Source organism: Triticum urartu, chromosome 4A (assembly GCF_056163025.1).
Source record: "Triticum urartu cultivar PI428250 chromosome 4A, HENAU_Tu73, whole genome shotgun sequence".
Taxonomy (NCBI): domain Eukaryota; kingdom Viridiplantae; phylum Streptophyta; class Magnoliopsida; order Poales; family Poaceae; genus Triticum; species Triticum urartu.
The window spans coordinates 91,327,944-91,344,248 of NC_141876.1; positions in this window are offsets into that span (position 1 = coordinate 91,327,944).

Here is a 16,305-nt window from a genome sequence, read left to right on the forward strand (position 1 = left end):
TTCTTTCTCAGAAAAGAACTCAGATCGTTCAGATTCTTTGCCAGGCATCAAGTCCGCAAAAAATAATTAGGTCAAAATAAATTAACATTGTGGGAATTTAAACATGACCTCATATATATATATATATATATATTATACCTGCTATTAAAGGGAATAGGTATTCTTGGTTTGGTTCAGTCCAACTATTAAAGGGAATAAATATTTTTGGTTTGGTTCAGTCCTTTTCATTTCAATGGGCCTTTTATGGGCTTCATCAAGTCCGCAAAAAATAATTAGGTCAAAATAAATTAACATTGTGGGAATTTAAACATGACCTCCTATCTGGATCTTCGATGCAACAACCTATTCGTCATTCACATTTACTAAATTCCAACTCGCTCTAAATATATGAGTGACAGTCCTCAGGTTTAAGCAAATGAGCTAATTAAAGAAAGGATTGTGGACTTAAATAAAATATTTAAACGAATGTGGCTAATTAAAAAGGATTATGAGTAAACCGGTGGAATAACTAAAAGAAACATTGTGGTCTTAATAAATAGAATGTTCAAATAGATTAGGCTAATTAAAGGAAGGACTTGAGGTAAAAAGGTAGGATAGTTAAAAGGAAGGATTTGTATGCTTCAATCTGTTGGGGATATTAAATTAGAAAAGAAAGGATTTGATTCCCGACTAAAACGGGTGAGGACGTCATGGTAACTAAAGGAAGGATTATACTTAGATGGAATCAGTGGGAGATTATGCCCAACAAAGAAAATATGAACACGGCTAAATTGCATCGTGTTTTTTATGTTCATTTTGTAGAAGGAGCGTTGCAACATTTTTTCATACTGAATCCGGTGCTGTGGGACATTATACTTGCACAAAACAAAAAAAAATTCCGTTGCAACGCACGGGCATATGTGCTAGTTAAAACATATGAGAGGAGATAATATGACTTCTCCAAATAAATGAAATATTGGAGGAAAAATATTAAAATCAATATTTGTTATTATTTGGATTTTATTTGCAATTTTGTTTGCATTTGAAAAATTGCACGTTTTCAAAATTGCATTTTAGGGCCAAGAAAACGTTCATCTCATTCTAAATATTTTATTTAGACGGTGAAAATTTGTTTTGGCATTTTTAGAATTTTATTTTATTTTCTAGGATTTTTTTTAGTTTCGCCTGAATTTATTAAAAAAATGCGCGTGGCTAACTAGGCCGAAGCCCAGCCGCCGGCACGTCCCCTCCCGCGCGCCATCTCCTTCCAGGAGACCGGCCGCGCCGCGCCGCTGCCGACTCGGAGAGTCTGAGCCGGACTCCCCTCCCCGCCGCCTCTTGCCCCCTCCCCAAGGCACCCCCCTCCCCTTATATACCCCCGCCCCCTAGCCACCACCACCCGCCACAGCCGCCCCGCCCCGCCCGCAGCAGCCGCCGCCGCCGCCTCGCCGCTGCCGCGCCTCGCCTCGTCGTCGCCGCCGTGTCCCGCCGAACCGACGGGGTAGTCGCCGGTTTTTTAAAAAGAAAACCGATCCGGTTTTTTCAAAGAAAGCCCTAGTTCGTTTTTTTCGGTTCACCGGTTTTTCCTGGTTTTTCTTTTTAGCGGACGTTCGTCTGTAGTTCGTTTTAACGAACGATTTTCGCTCATAGCTACAGATAACGAACGCTCGTTTGTTAGCCTGTTCGTGAGTTTTCTTTTATCGGATTTTCCGCGGTTATTTCTAATCACGATTTTTGATCCGATTTTCGTTCTAGTTTATCGTTTCGCTCGTTTGTCGGAATCAGGCGATTCAAGTGCCTAGATCTTTGTCTCGAGACCCTCTTTTCGCTTAACCAACTTGAACAAGTTTTTGCGACTGTAAAATTTGACCTAGGTCCAGATTAGTAAATGGATCTTGTTTCTTTCGCTGTTTGAGTTTCGTTGCCCCGTTCGATTTGATTCTTTTTGCAAACCGAAGTTCTTAAGTTGAACTTTCTGGTTAGATCTTCTTATTTGAGTTTTACCCGTGCTTATTTGCTTGATTGCTTATGTATGCTATTGTTTGTTTGCGATAGAATTCCCGGAGTGCGAAGTGTGTTATTTGGAGTCTCTAGGTTACGCGGATCGTCAGCAAGGCAAGTAACACTTTGATCATACCCCTTTATCACCTAGTTGATATGCATTAGTTCCAATCCTCAAACATTGCATGATTAGGATGTTATTAACATGTGGGTTGGGAAGTAGTTGATGAGGTAGAACCTATTGCCCTGTTACATTCAAAGCCTTGGGAGTTACTTCTACGTGTTGCTTATATTGCTATACTATGCTCGTGGACGTGGTTTGGGTGAGTGAAATCCATGACAGATGTGAGATTGTTAATTAATGGTTCAACTTAAGGTGGCAACCTAAATACACATCTGGTGGATTGAGGCACCTAGAGTACCAAGTGTTGCCTGTATTTTTGGAAATCCCGGAGTACCCATGTGATATTCCTATGGACCACCACCCAGGCTCAAAGGGAACTGAGATTATTCATGCTAGAAACTTCTGTGTGCAGCCACAAGCTATTATGGGCCCTAGCATAGCTGAGTAAGTTACGTGAAGCTCTTGAAGAGGTGGATCAACAGGTAGTCGGTTGTAGGTTTGGTTTGGTCTGCCCGGAGTAGAGAGTTAATGTTTCTGAAAGACTGTGTCTCGGTCATCCGTTTCTCAAACACCACGTAGTGCGAGAAATCCAACGGAGGTGATCGAGTCTTGTGGGGAAAAGTGCGCAAACCTCTGCAGAGTGTACAAACTAATCATGGGTAGCCGTGTCCCCGGTTATGGACATCTTGAGTATCTAGTACTTGGAGTATCTTAAGTATCTCATCACTCTAAATTAATATTGTTGGGTTAATAATTACTTTAATTGGGATTGAGTTGGAGGAACCTTCTCAATGATGTTCAACTACCATGATAGTTAAATTGAAATCTATTCCTTTGTTGTAGGGAAAAATTGGCTTTTCGCAAAAACTATAACCATAGAGATTTCCACCAGCCAAATATGCATGTAGTGATAGCATTATTCTGTTCTTTCTCAACTGTGTTACTTTGCCAGCATATTCCATGTGCTGACCCATTTTTGGGCTGCAACATATTATGTTGCAGACTTTTCAGATGAGGAGTAAGGTTCGTTAGTCGTTGCCGTGCAGATCAGCTATGCCGTTGGAGTTGACAGACTCACTTTATCTTCCAAGCCTTCCGCTGTTATCGTATTAGATGGCCTTAAGCCATATTTATTGTAATAAGTTCTCTTTGGAGACATTCGATGTAATAAGTGTGTGATTGCTACTCTGTTATAAATCCTCGAGTACTATGTGTGTCAGCATTACCGATCCAGGGATGACACTGAAGAACAGATTCTTGACCGTTTGAGGTCGGGTCGCTACAGAGAAATCTAAGAAAAGGTTTCTTGTCATCTCGCAAAATTAGGTGTCATGTGCTTTGGATCACTACGAGGGTTAAACAGCGAAAACTAAGTTGGGCTAGTCATTGGGGGCACATGCACGAACAGTGACTACTCGGCTGGCATCTAGGTCAAGCAGGCTATGTTAATTAGGACATCTATCGATGGACCCCTTTTCTACGAGTTTATCTTTCATTTGAGCTTTGTTCCTCGTCTAGTTTGTCCGTCGGGATTCATGTTGTCTCCTGTGGGCAGTGAGGTTATGATTTCTTGTCATGTGGCATTTTTTCGTGTTATATGTTATAATCCGGCGCTTCAGATTGAAATTACGACAACTGCGCCTCTGGGCCATGTGCATGAAGACTTCTCGACAGTCATTGACGAGGTCAAGCCAGCTCCGGTAGACAAAAGAAAACTAGTACTACTCCACTATATAGGCAGGAGCCTCCGCGCTTGCTTGCTAGTGTTGCTCTCTTTACACTGTCTCAGCCTCTCTAGATCTAAACACGACAGCGGTGGCCACACACTCTCTCTCTCTGCTCACCGCTGGTCACAGATCCAGCTGGATCCTCTCCGCCGGGGAAGGTGAGATGGTGCAACGTTCAAGCGGTCGTCCTCAGCGACGGCTCTTACCCACTGGTGGGTGCGTCTCGATCAGCCTGCCTTGCCGTTCTCTCCCAAGCACCGCTCGGGAGGGAGGGCCTCTGACCCCTTCTTCCTCGCTGCCGTAGTGTGGGCAGATCCGGCCTCCCGCCGCCCATCTAGCGACATCCTGGCGACCATCAGGTATCACTTCCTTCAAAACCGGCCTTGCTCTACTTCCTGAGCTCCTGACATCGCTGCATTTGTATCTTTTACAATTTGTCAGGGCCCCTCGTAGATAGGATCAATCGGCTGTTCGAAAACCACCTACTTTTTTATGTTTAAGAGGTAAAACTAGTTCATGCACTTGAATCTAGTACTACTTGGTTCAAACAAGGAAGAAAGGGGGTGGGGGTGGGGCAGGATTTGTTACCCCAATCTAGGACTTGGTCGAAAGAGGAAATAATGGGGGCGAAAAGTAGCAGAGACTGGCTATCCAACTGGTCTCTAGGTCTAATAGGGAAATAAATGGAAACACAGTACAAACTCAATATAAACCCAATTTATTGGTTGAGAAAGGAAAGAAAGTGGGGACAGGGGGACAAGTCAACAGAGTAAGTCCAGCACTAGATTTGCTAGCCTCACACAGTATGAGGTGGCTATAGCGAACAAAAATGGGACCAACCCAGATATCTTGTTCTGATGTTTGTTGCCCCGAGCAACTCTTATGTAATGCCACTGGTAAAATGTAGCACTCGCACTATTAAAAGTAAGGACACGTTAAACCAATGTTGTTTTCAATGTAATGCCTCCAGTAATATGAATCAATGGCACTTCTTTACATGTCCTGCTAAAATTTCCCATTAAGATAAGTTGGTTCTTTTTGTTAGAAATGCAACTGTCCTGGTCCGTCTACTCTCCCGTGCGCAAAGTAATGTCATATTTAACAGTTGTCATAGTTAATCCTAATGCCCACACTTATATCTAGCAATGCCAGTGCTTTAGAAATTGCTACTGTCCTTGTAGGATTGCATTCAGATAAGGAACATGCTTCTTTTCATTTGATGCATGTTTCATCACTTCTTAGTCACCCTCTGTCGGTGTCAAAAGCGGCGGATCTCGGGTAGGGGGTCCCGAACTGTGTGTCTAAGGGGGATGGTAACATGAGGCAGGGGACATGATGTTTTACCCAGGTTCGGGCCCTCTTGATGGAGGTAAAACCCTACGTCCTGCTTGATTATTCTTGATAATATGAGTAGTACAAGAGTTGATCTACCGCGAGATCAGAGAGGCTAAACCCTAGAAGCTATCCTATGGTATGATTGTATGTTTTCCTATGAAGTAAAACCCTCCGGTTTATATAGACACCGGAGGGGGCTAGGGTTACACAGAGTCGGTTACAAGGAAGGAGATCTACATATCCGTATTGCCAAGCTTGCCTTCCACGCCAAGGAGAGTCCCATCCGGACACGGGACGAAGTCTTCAATCCTGTATCTTCATAGTCCAACAGTCCGGCCAAAGGATATAATCCGGCTGTCCGATACCCCTAATCCACGACTCCCTCAGTAGCCCCTGAACCAGGCTTCAATGACGATAAGTCCGGCGCGCAGATTATCTTCGGCATTGCAAGGCGGGTTCCTCCTCTGAATACTTCATAGAAGATCTTGAACACGAGGTTCGTGTCCGGCTCTACAAAATAAGATCCACATACCACCGTAGAGGGAATAATATTTACAAAAATCTAATCTGTTGACGTACCCCGTAGTGTGACATCACACCACAGCCAGGTCTTTATTCGAATCTTTTTCATAACCTATCTCAGCATGTTTCGCGAGGCGGTTTCCTTGGCACGTCTTGTCGAAACAGAGATCGTGTCCCCTTATTACGGGATCCCCATTAATACGGACGTGGGTAACCCAACCGCGCCAGTAGTAGAACTCCTAAATCTTAGGCCAGTCCCAAACGCCCACGAGGAGGACGCTTGATATTCACCCTCTTTATAAAGGGGACAAGGCCTTTTCCTCTCGATCTTAATCGGATCCGCCTCTCGCATCCAGTTTGAACACCCAAAGCTTAGGTTTAGGCACTTCGGACCTTCAACTATGTCCGGATCCAACCTTCAAGGTCGGTGGATGCCTTCCTCCATCACAGAGGAGGACATCAAGACGTTGAGAGAGGCCAGATATCTGACCGCCAAAATTTCGCATCGGCTGCCTGCCCGAGGGCAGGTCGTCCCTACTCCCGAACCCAACGAGAGCGTCGTTTTCGTCTCCCACTTCCTCCGAGGACTAGGCCTATCTCTGGATCCCTTTGTTAGGGGCCTTATGTTCTATTACGGGCTAGATTTTCATGATCTGGCCCCGGATTCCCTTCTTGACATCTCGACATTTATTGTCGTATGTGAGGCCTTCCTCCACATTACCCCTCACTTCGGCATGTGGCTCAAGACCTTCGACTTCAAGCCGAAGATGATTGAGGGGCAGCATGCAGCGAGTGGAGGCACTTCAATAAGAAAAATTGCTGAAGCTCCATGGCCTGAGGGTTACTTCCCAGAGGTGTCCTGATTGTGGCAGCAGGAGTGGTTCTACATCACAGCTCCCCGAAGTGCCAAGTGGGTAGCTGCCCCCGCCTTCCGCTCAGGCCCCCCACCACAACTGATGTCATGGATCAGCAGGGGGCTGAGCTGGGGTCCAGCGAAGGACGTGCCAATACTGCAAAGCCGTATCTGAGATCTCCTCGAGAGACATATCAGACTGGTTATGGTAGTGCAAGTTATGCTAGTCCGTCAAGTCCAGCCTTGCAAATGCCGGCCCCTTCGCATGTGGGAATTGAACCCGGAAGGACCACGAGCTGTCTAACATTTCCTCGGCATGACGCACGAAGAGATGTACAAATTGTTCTTCGGACCACAAATAATGTGTCCGGAAATGACTGAGGATGCAGGTCTGAGCTGCCATCGCCCGGATACCCAAGTAAATAGCCCTGCATCCGGACACACTGTCAGTTTTATTTATATTAACGTTGCCCTAAAAAAGAAAAAACCGCTCTTGGTCTAGGATTGGATAGAGAAGGCAAAGTTGATCAGGTGTCCGGCCCCCCTCCCTGAGACCTCACCAAATCTCGTGCTAACCAGGATGCTGGAGATTGCGCCTTATCAAGCGGCCTTGGGAGAAGATAAAGGGGGGAACAAGGAGGTTAGCGCCTCGACGAAGGAGGTTAGAGCCTCCGTGAAGGAGGTTAGCGCCTCCACGAAGGAGGTTAGCCGGGGAGGAGGGACTGAAACTTCCCCTCCCTAGGGAAGGAAGAGGACCGCCTCGGAGGACCCGGAGACAATGGTCTCAAAACGGGGGAAGAAATCTTCACCGGAGGGTCCTGCCTCGGGGGCTACCCTGGCCGCTCTATGCCCTCAAGGGGATCAGCCCTCCACCGAGCTGTAAGTAAAAGGGTACTTAATAATGAAAATATCTCACTTTACTTCTGAGGAAAATAACCGAAGCATTTATCTTGCAGTTTGGATCTTAGCCCTTCTCGGCAGAGCTTGTCTTCAGGGGATCTTCTTCCAGAGATGACGAAGAGCGAAACGCCTCCCCCTGCCACACCGCCTCATGAGGCGAGCGACCGCGAGGTGTCGTCGCGGAGGGTTTCTCCTGATCCGGCAAGGCCAGAAGGTAATCCTATGGCCACTCTAAGTCCTCACTATCCGGCTCTTGAAGAGAGCAATCAAAAGAGTACGGCACCGTCTGGTGTGCGGTCGGACGTACTGAGGGATCTGCTAGAGCAAGTGGCTATCTCAGAAGAGCGCCACACGTTGACGGGTATGGTGATTGAAAGGATTTCGTCCGCCGAAAGTGGGTTGCATGAAGCCTTTATGAGTCTACTAACGAGTTTTGAGGTACGTGAAATGATGTACATTTTTGACAGTACTGCACATTTTTCGATGTGCCCTGTGTAGATAGTAGCCCCTGAGACTCTGGTTGTCGTCGAAAATGGCGACAAACAGAGGATCATAGTCCCAGGCAATAAGTAGACAGCCTTTATGTGCAGGTGGTTGAAGCTTTGGTGGCTAGCCGGACCGATGGGTTTGCCAAACTAAGGCAGCAGCTGGATGCGGCAGATGCCGACATCGTGCTTGTCAACAAGCGGCTTGACGAGGCACAGGGTCAGTGATTTTTCTGGTGATCGTCACATAGTAAGAGTAGCATGATGCCAGTATCTTTAATATGTTGTGACTGCAGATGGAGCTGCTGCTGTGGAGACCCTTTGGGAGGAACTTGCCCAAGCCAAGGAGCACGCAAGGAGCATCAATGTGGCCGCTTTAAAGGCGGCCGAGGGTTTAAAGGCCGAACAGGCTGCACATTGCGAGAGCAATGAAAAAATTGCCAAGATGGCCGTAGAGTTCAAAGATGCTGCTGACCGTTACCGGCTTCTTGAAGAGGAAAATCGGGCAAAGGCGACGGACCTGGAGAAGGGCCGAGCGGCTGCCAAGGAAGCCCACTCCAGAATTAGAGTGACGAAGGAGGAGCTGAATCACGCTACGGATATCATTTCTAGGAAGCCCTTCTTGTTACGGACTAAGTTCGGAGATCCAAAATATGCTCCTCTAGACCGGCTATGGGGTTCTGTGGACGAGTACATGGATTTGGCTGCCAGTGCTGCTGATGCGGCCGATTACTTCAAGGATCAGAAGGGTCCTGAAGTGGAGAAGCTGTTCTGGTCATAGTTTCACGCTCCAGTCCGTCCGCTGTTGCTGAATGAGCAATTGACCGGTTGGGCCGGGCTCCATAGATTATCCGGACTTGCCATGAGGTCCGTAGTGGATCATTTGTGGCCAGGAGGGCCAAGGCCGAATAGCTACTTTAGCTTGGTGCAACAATTCCTTGGTGCTGTGCCACGCATCGATGCTGCAAAGAGGTCGGCGTGCATAGAGGGCTCGCGGATGGCCCTTACCCGTGTCAAAACATACCGGGCGGAGATGGATGCTAGCACTGTTGCAGCACAGGGTTCGGCCATAGGCTGAGTGGCTGCCGAGCACTACTTTGAAGAAGTTCTTGAAGGCTCTCATTTGATAGAGGCTCAATGCTCGAAGAATATTATGTTTAAGTGCCATGTATTCCCATTGTATGAACACTGTTTTATTGAATTTATCAAGGCTGTATTTATACTTTTGCCCGAAAGTGCTATGATGCCTCCTGTGCGGCTGTTTATGTATATATTTATATAAACTGAAAGATGACAGTCGTCGGCCTCAGCCCCCACGCATATAATGCGGGGGTGTTTGTAGAAGACGCATGTCCACACTTGATCCAACGTCTTGGTCCATTAAGGAGGTGATAGTGCAGCTAACTAGGTAATCGGACTATAGTGCTTTAACACTTTCACTTAGCCAGAGGAGTTTAACAGTGGGGCTACTATATAGCCCCTGGTGGCTCCGCGCTCATCCAGATTCGGGGCGCATACATGCTTGGCCGGGAAACTGCCCTTCGTTAAGGCAGATGAATCCCGAAGATTCTGCTAGGTCATCGAGTGGTTGACCAGTCTCACGCTATATCATTACAGTCAGTTTTTGGCTTTCTCTACTGAGGTGCTCGTCCGGATGAACCAACGCACAATCGCAGTAGTTCTCCTGGTGCCGCCTTACCCGATAGATGGAACGTAAGGCAGCAAAACACAGGAGTCGGGCAGACCCAACATTTGACCGAAGACATGATTCAGAGCTGATTAATATAAGGCCAAACTCGCGACACCGAACACTCCCTAGGGTATTCGGTCTTTATGATGTAAACCGGGTCGAAACAGTGCCCGTTGTAATAAGCCCCTGGTGTCCAGGTACGTGCAGTATTCTGACGTGGCCACATGCCAACACGTCAGCATCCTTCTCAATTGTACTGAGAATCCGAGGGATGTGTATCAATAAGAGACAGTAAAACAGGTTTACATAGGGTCTTAATCTAAAAAGAATCCTTGGAACGGGTCCCTGCTGCATGCCTGCGCCTATGTCTCCATTGTGCCGTATTCTGGACGGGTGTAGCACGATGGTCATCTGAACAAGAAAGAAACTTAATTGAAAAGTTGTCGTGCAAAAGGTCGGTTATACTAAATAAACCATGTACAGTTCAAAATGAGTAAAGTTGAGCCTAATTGCCACTTGTTTGCGCACGTTGAGCCCCTTGTATTGTAATAGGGGTATAGCCATCAAACCTGTATCAATTACATATAGCTGCACCGGACTCGTCCAACCGCGTCCGTGGTCTTAACGACCTGTCAGATGCTTTAGTTGGTGAGGCCGTTTATTGTGCGGCTGCCAAGGCAGCCACACGATCTTTCGCGCGCAAGGAGCGGTCAATATTTCTGTCAGGACCCCGATTCCAAGTCACATCGATCTAGCTGGTAACACTTCATATCACTTTGCGGCCTCACGCACGGTATTCCCACGGTGTCGCATTACCATGGCCCGGGACCGTTTGCGCCTTTTGGCTCACGTATATGATAGTGTCGCTAGCATCCATATGACAGGGAACCCGGGCCGACATGGCTAGTCGTGAACCCAAAGCGGCACCAACCTATGGGGACAGGCATACATGAATCACATCGAGCATGTCGGTCAGCAGCATGTGAATCCGGGCTGTAGCACTGGGCTAACAGGACTCCGGGAACCCGGGCTGTAGCAGGCTAGGCAGGACTCCGGATGTCACAGCGTGACATTTCCCCGAGGGGACAGACACAGGAACCAAGTGAAACACATGCCGGCTAGTCAAGTGTCCTGAGCTGTAGTGCTGGGCTAGCAGGACTCCGGTGAATCGGGCTGTAGCGGACTACTATGGCTCATGGAAGCACTATACTACATTTCCCCATAAGAGAGGCTGCCAAGGATAAACAACTAGATTGTCGGAAGCCACACATACCAAGCATTTCAATCATACACACAATATGCTCGATATGTGTAAATACAACATGGCATCACAACATAACTTTACGACTCAAATATTTATTCATTAGGCTCCAAGGAGCGAGATATTACAAACATGGGTCTCATGACCCAACAATCATAGCATACAAATCAAAGCACATGCGGAAGCTTAACATGTCTGAGTACAGACATCTTCAAATGAAAAAGGCTGAGAAGCCTGACTATCTACCAGATCCTGCCGAGGGCACAAGATCGTAGCTGAGGTATCAAGCTAAATGTCGAAGTCCACGCGAAACTACTAGCGAGACTGAGTCTCTCTGCAAAACATAAATTAAGCAAACGTGAGTACGAAAGTACTCATCAAGACTTACATCAGAACTAGCTACATATGCATTGGTATCAACAGGGGGGTGGTGGAGTTTAACTGCAGCAAGCCAGCTTTGACTCGGTGGCTATCTTAAACTACGGCTGCAAGTAACTCTTTTGAGGTGGCGCACACGAGTCCACATATTCACCATATCAATACACCACTATGGATCCGCTCTCGTCTCCCTATGAGAACGCCATCCATAGCACTCACGCTTATCTTGCGCATTTTAGAGTATCCACTTTCACTTGTCTATGAACTGTTATAGGCAACCCAGAAGTCCTTTACCGCGGACGCGGCTATTCGAATAGTTTTATACCACACAGGGGTGTACTTCGTCACAAATGTTTCCACCACTTAGCGTCTGCACACGACATGTGCTCGGCAGAGTTCAAGCGAAAGCCGATGTGAGTGTAGACCACGACCTGACTAACCGCACAAGTCTCTAGTCTAGGTTTATCGCCTATTCGGGTTCCATCTGCAAGGAGATCCGGCCGGAGTTTCTCTCACAACCCCAAACGATGTGTGCAGGGTTCCCGAGACACCAAACGGGCGCCCGGTAAACCGTGCCATGGTGTATCTACCGCATCATAGCCCACCCCTAGGGTCAGCGCTATGCACAGCCGCCAACACATATCCTATAAACACCAGAAACTAGTTGCAACTCCTGGACAGAGGGCGAGAGGGGTCAGTAAGTCGAGCGGGGTCATATTTCAGGGCCCAATGTGTGGTAGTAGCTGTTTCATGGATCACAAACACACAAATCAGTTCCTGAGAACGGTTTCAATGAGACAACCCACCATGTACTCCTACATGGCCTCTCACCGCTACCTTTACCAAATCGTGTTCACACACTTAGCTCACACATAGTAGGACATGTTCACCACTTTCCAATTCATCCCTGATGAATCAGACCTGACACAACTCTAAGCAATAGCAGGCATGACAAGAAAACATGAATGAGTAGGCACATTAGGGCTCAAACAACTCCTACTCATGCTAGTGGGTTTCATCTATTTACTGTGGCAATGACATATCATGCAAAGGAAAGGGGTTCAACTACCACAACATGTAACAGTTGAATCATTGTTGTCCTAATGCAGCAAAAGAGAGCAGGAGCGAGAGAGTGGGCTTGTATCGGAATGAACAAGGGGGTTTTGCTTGCCTGGCACTTCTGAAGATAATATAGTTCTTCATCGGTGTCATCGATCACGTCGTCGGAAACATCATCGTCTGAGAGGGGACGGTTACCGGCAAACAGAGAAGGACACAATCAATGCAATGCAACAATATGATGCATGAATGTGACATGGCAATATGCTATTGATTAGCCTAATGCAACTAGCAACAAGTTAAATGGAGTTGGTTTGAACACTAGGTTCAAATTCAAACTCCATATGTGCTTTCTTAAATGCCATTCAATTAGTTTGTCCTAAACAGCAATGTTAACTTGCTCAAATATGCATGAAAATGCCATAAACAGATTCCTTGAATTTTTCTAATAATTTTTCATATATAACTTATTTCATTTGGAGTTACGGTTGAATTTCTATGATTTTTAGAAGTTTATACTATTTTCTGGAATTTTCTGAAAAAGAAAATAATTAACTGCGTCAGCACTGCATCATTGTGACGTCAGCGGTCAACGGGGTCGGCCAGAGTCAAACCTGATGCATGGGACCCAGTGGTTAGTGACTCAAGGCCAGTTAGTGTCGCTCACAGGTGGCCCTGGTCAACTGCCACGTTAGCCGGTCAACCCTGGCGCGTGGGTCCCGCTGGGTTAATCTAAACTAAACAGGAAATAAAACCCAGGGTTAATTAGGGTGTGGGGCCCACATGTCAGTGGCTGTGTGGTTGGTTAGCGGGGTTATTAGCAGGTGGTTACGTGCTAAAGACGGCGCCGCGTCGGCGTTGCCGGAGTTCAACGCCGGCGACCTGTAACCGCGGCGGTGTCCGCTCAGGAGGCCGCGGGAGGACCACCCGAGCTCACCAGGCGGGAGAGCGCACTCGCGCGCATCCACTGAAAGTGGCAGAAGGGCGCGGGGTAGCCGGAAACGATGCCGGCGACGACCTCGCATGGCGGCGCACACACGGGCTCAACGGGGAGGAGGCTACGGAGCACGGGCGAGCAAGCTGAAGCTTCCTACGACCATCTGGGAGCGCAAGGAGGATGGTAGCGTCCTCAGGCCCTACTGGTTCGAGCTCAGGCTACGACGGCGACGAGGCCGTGCAACGCCGTGCTTCAGCTCATGCGGGCAAGGAAGATAGAGGGCATGAGAGAGCAGGAGAGATGGGGGATTCGATGGTCAGCTCACAGTGGTTTGGAAGAAGCAGACGGCGAGCTCGGGGAGGCGGAGACGGCGAAGAATCGTCAGCAAAGATCCATGGCGGCTGAGGAGGAAGATGAGGACGCTAGCGATGAAGCAGAGCCCTCCAGCTCCTTTCCTTTGGCTTGGGGGCGTGGTGATCGATGCGGAGCTTCTGGTCACGGTCACGGGGCGAGGGGCAGCCGGTGGACGCCGTGGCAGCGAGCGGCGGCGACGGTGGTGTTCGGTCGCGGGAGAGAAAGGGCGGCAGAGGAAGGGATGAGCACGAGAGGGAGTGAGAGGGGCCTGGGGGGGGGCGTGGCGTCTCCAGGGAGCCGCGGGACGAAGCAGGGAGGCAGGAGGTGGCCTAGGCGCGTGCTCGCGTGCGCTAGCCATGCGCTCGTCCTCCTTGCGCGGTGGAGAAGACGACAGGGGCTGCACTGCTGGGCTAGGCTGCCAGCTACAGTGCTGGACCAGGTAGGCCGGCCCAGGTAATTCCTCTACCTCTCTTTTTTAAAAAAAAATTGTTACTGTTTTCTATTTTTGTTCTGTTCATTTTGATTTAGTAGGAGTACTAAACAAATTTATTTGCTTTTGTAAATTATTGTATGGACTAGAGATATTATTCTAGAGCCCCACAATAATTTCCAGAATTGTTGGGCATGTATTTCTTTTATAACAGAAATAAAGCCAATTCAAATACATTATGATTTAATTCAAATGCCCAAAATAAATATTTCTGTGACTCCAAAAATATTAGTTTGAATTTTACCTCTTACCAATATTTTCACAGGATAACAGAAAAATTTCCTTGGACTCATTTGATGAGAATTAAATGTTGATTATTTTTGAACTGGTTTCTGAGGGTTTTAACAAACCTCAATTCAACTTTCAGAAATTTTAGACATGATGCATGAGTGCAGATGCAACTATTTCACTCAGGTACTCTAGGGCTGTGACAACTCACCGCTACTAAACAAGAATCTCGTCCCAAGATTCAGGTCGTGAGGTAAGAAGACAGAGGGGGCACCAACTAACACAATCTTCTTGATCGAACTACTCTTCTCGAAGATGTTGATTCATTGCATCGTATTAATCTTGACATTTTTGCTTTCGAGATCTTCACCCATCACGACAAGGGAAAGAGAGGGAAGCTCTATAGGATTCGATCTTCACGAAGATCAAGCAAATCATGATCAACTCACGGAATGAGATGTAGTAAAATCTCTCGAACTGAGACACAAAACACACGTAGAGAGGGATGGAAGAAATAGATGGTGAAAGTTCAATTTGGTAGGCAACAATTCCATACCTAAGAAGATGGTGGTCGAAGTCAGAGTAGCGAGGAGTTAATTGCTATGATTCCATAACGGGGCACCTTAGGAAAGGTGACTCTTAGAATTTTTCCCTTAAGTGGCAAAAAGAATTACTTTTGATTTAGAAATCATTGAGACTCTTTATACCAGCCTAAGGCAATCACAATCGATCATTTGAAGGAGTTCGAAGGAATGGCATACCCGGACTAGAATGGACAATGTGGACTACCTTGTTGAAGGTAACGCAATGGATGACTTTTTCTTATCACCGGAAATGGATGGGACCCATGACAGGACCACTTTTGAAGATGATCCTGGAAAGCAACTACCGAGAAGGACATCCCATGGAAAATTGACACGATGGGGTGCAAGCTGGGAACAAAATGCAAATGTTGGGAATGTTCCAACCATCATATCTGCCTGAGATTCGAATCTGGTTAGAAGCAGGATACTTCAGACTCACATGTCTGAAAAGGAAAGTTGCAACACAAATCGACGAGATAACGTTGCGAGACTCTCGGGAGAAGAACTACAATAGCAAGCTCCAAAACATGAGCGGGTTCTGCTACACTCCTGTGAACACACTCTCCTAGACAAGCATGACCACATGGTAGTCTTATAATAAAACACTATCAAGTTCTGGTTGGGAACCAACATCGAGGATAACGAAATCCTGTACAAATCCGTTTGGTACCTTTAGGACTAGCACTTAGAACTTATTATCCTTGAACAAGTCAATCAGTGGCTTGGCGTGCTAGGAAATACATTTGGAATGGAGGTAGCTAATCTCACAAACCAAAGTATACTTCGCACATGCATGACTGACTTGGGATGATTCCAGAGGAAGCAACAACAAGCTTTCTCGAATCCACGGCGGCAACTTACATCGATTGCACGTGAACTTTGAGTAAGTCGCTACTTTCATCCAAACATATGCTTCATGAACGGAACATGAAGGCATCATTTACAAAGTTTCCAACACTAGCTTCATGTTTAACACGAATCATGGTGGAGACAAGATGCTGCTGATGGGCTCAACAGCAACTCATCAGAATTTTCCATATCACTGGAATTCCACCATTATGTGAACAATGTGATATTATTGGTCAAACCAAAGGATGTAATGGTGTATGCTCGAGAAACAACCACGAGTAGGACAACATTATGAATATCGTTGGTTCTAACATGATTTGACGATAGACCACACTCAAATGAAGGTTTGGATAAGACGATAGATTCAACAACTGATCCCGAGGAACAATCGATGAAGATATCATCTCTCGTAAACACACACACACACAAGATATCCCCTTTAAAGTGGACTAAGTGGATTAAGATTTTATCTTCCAACTCTCCAAGTTGTTGTTTGGTTTAACCAACTAGCTCAAGGGTATCCAACACAGATTCTTGGAGAATGGGTGG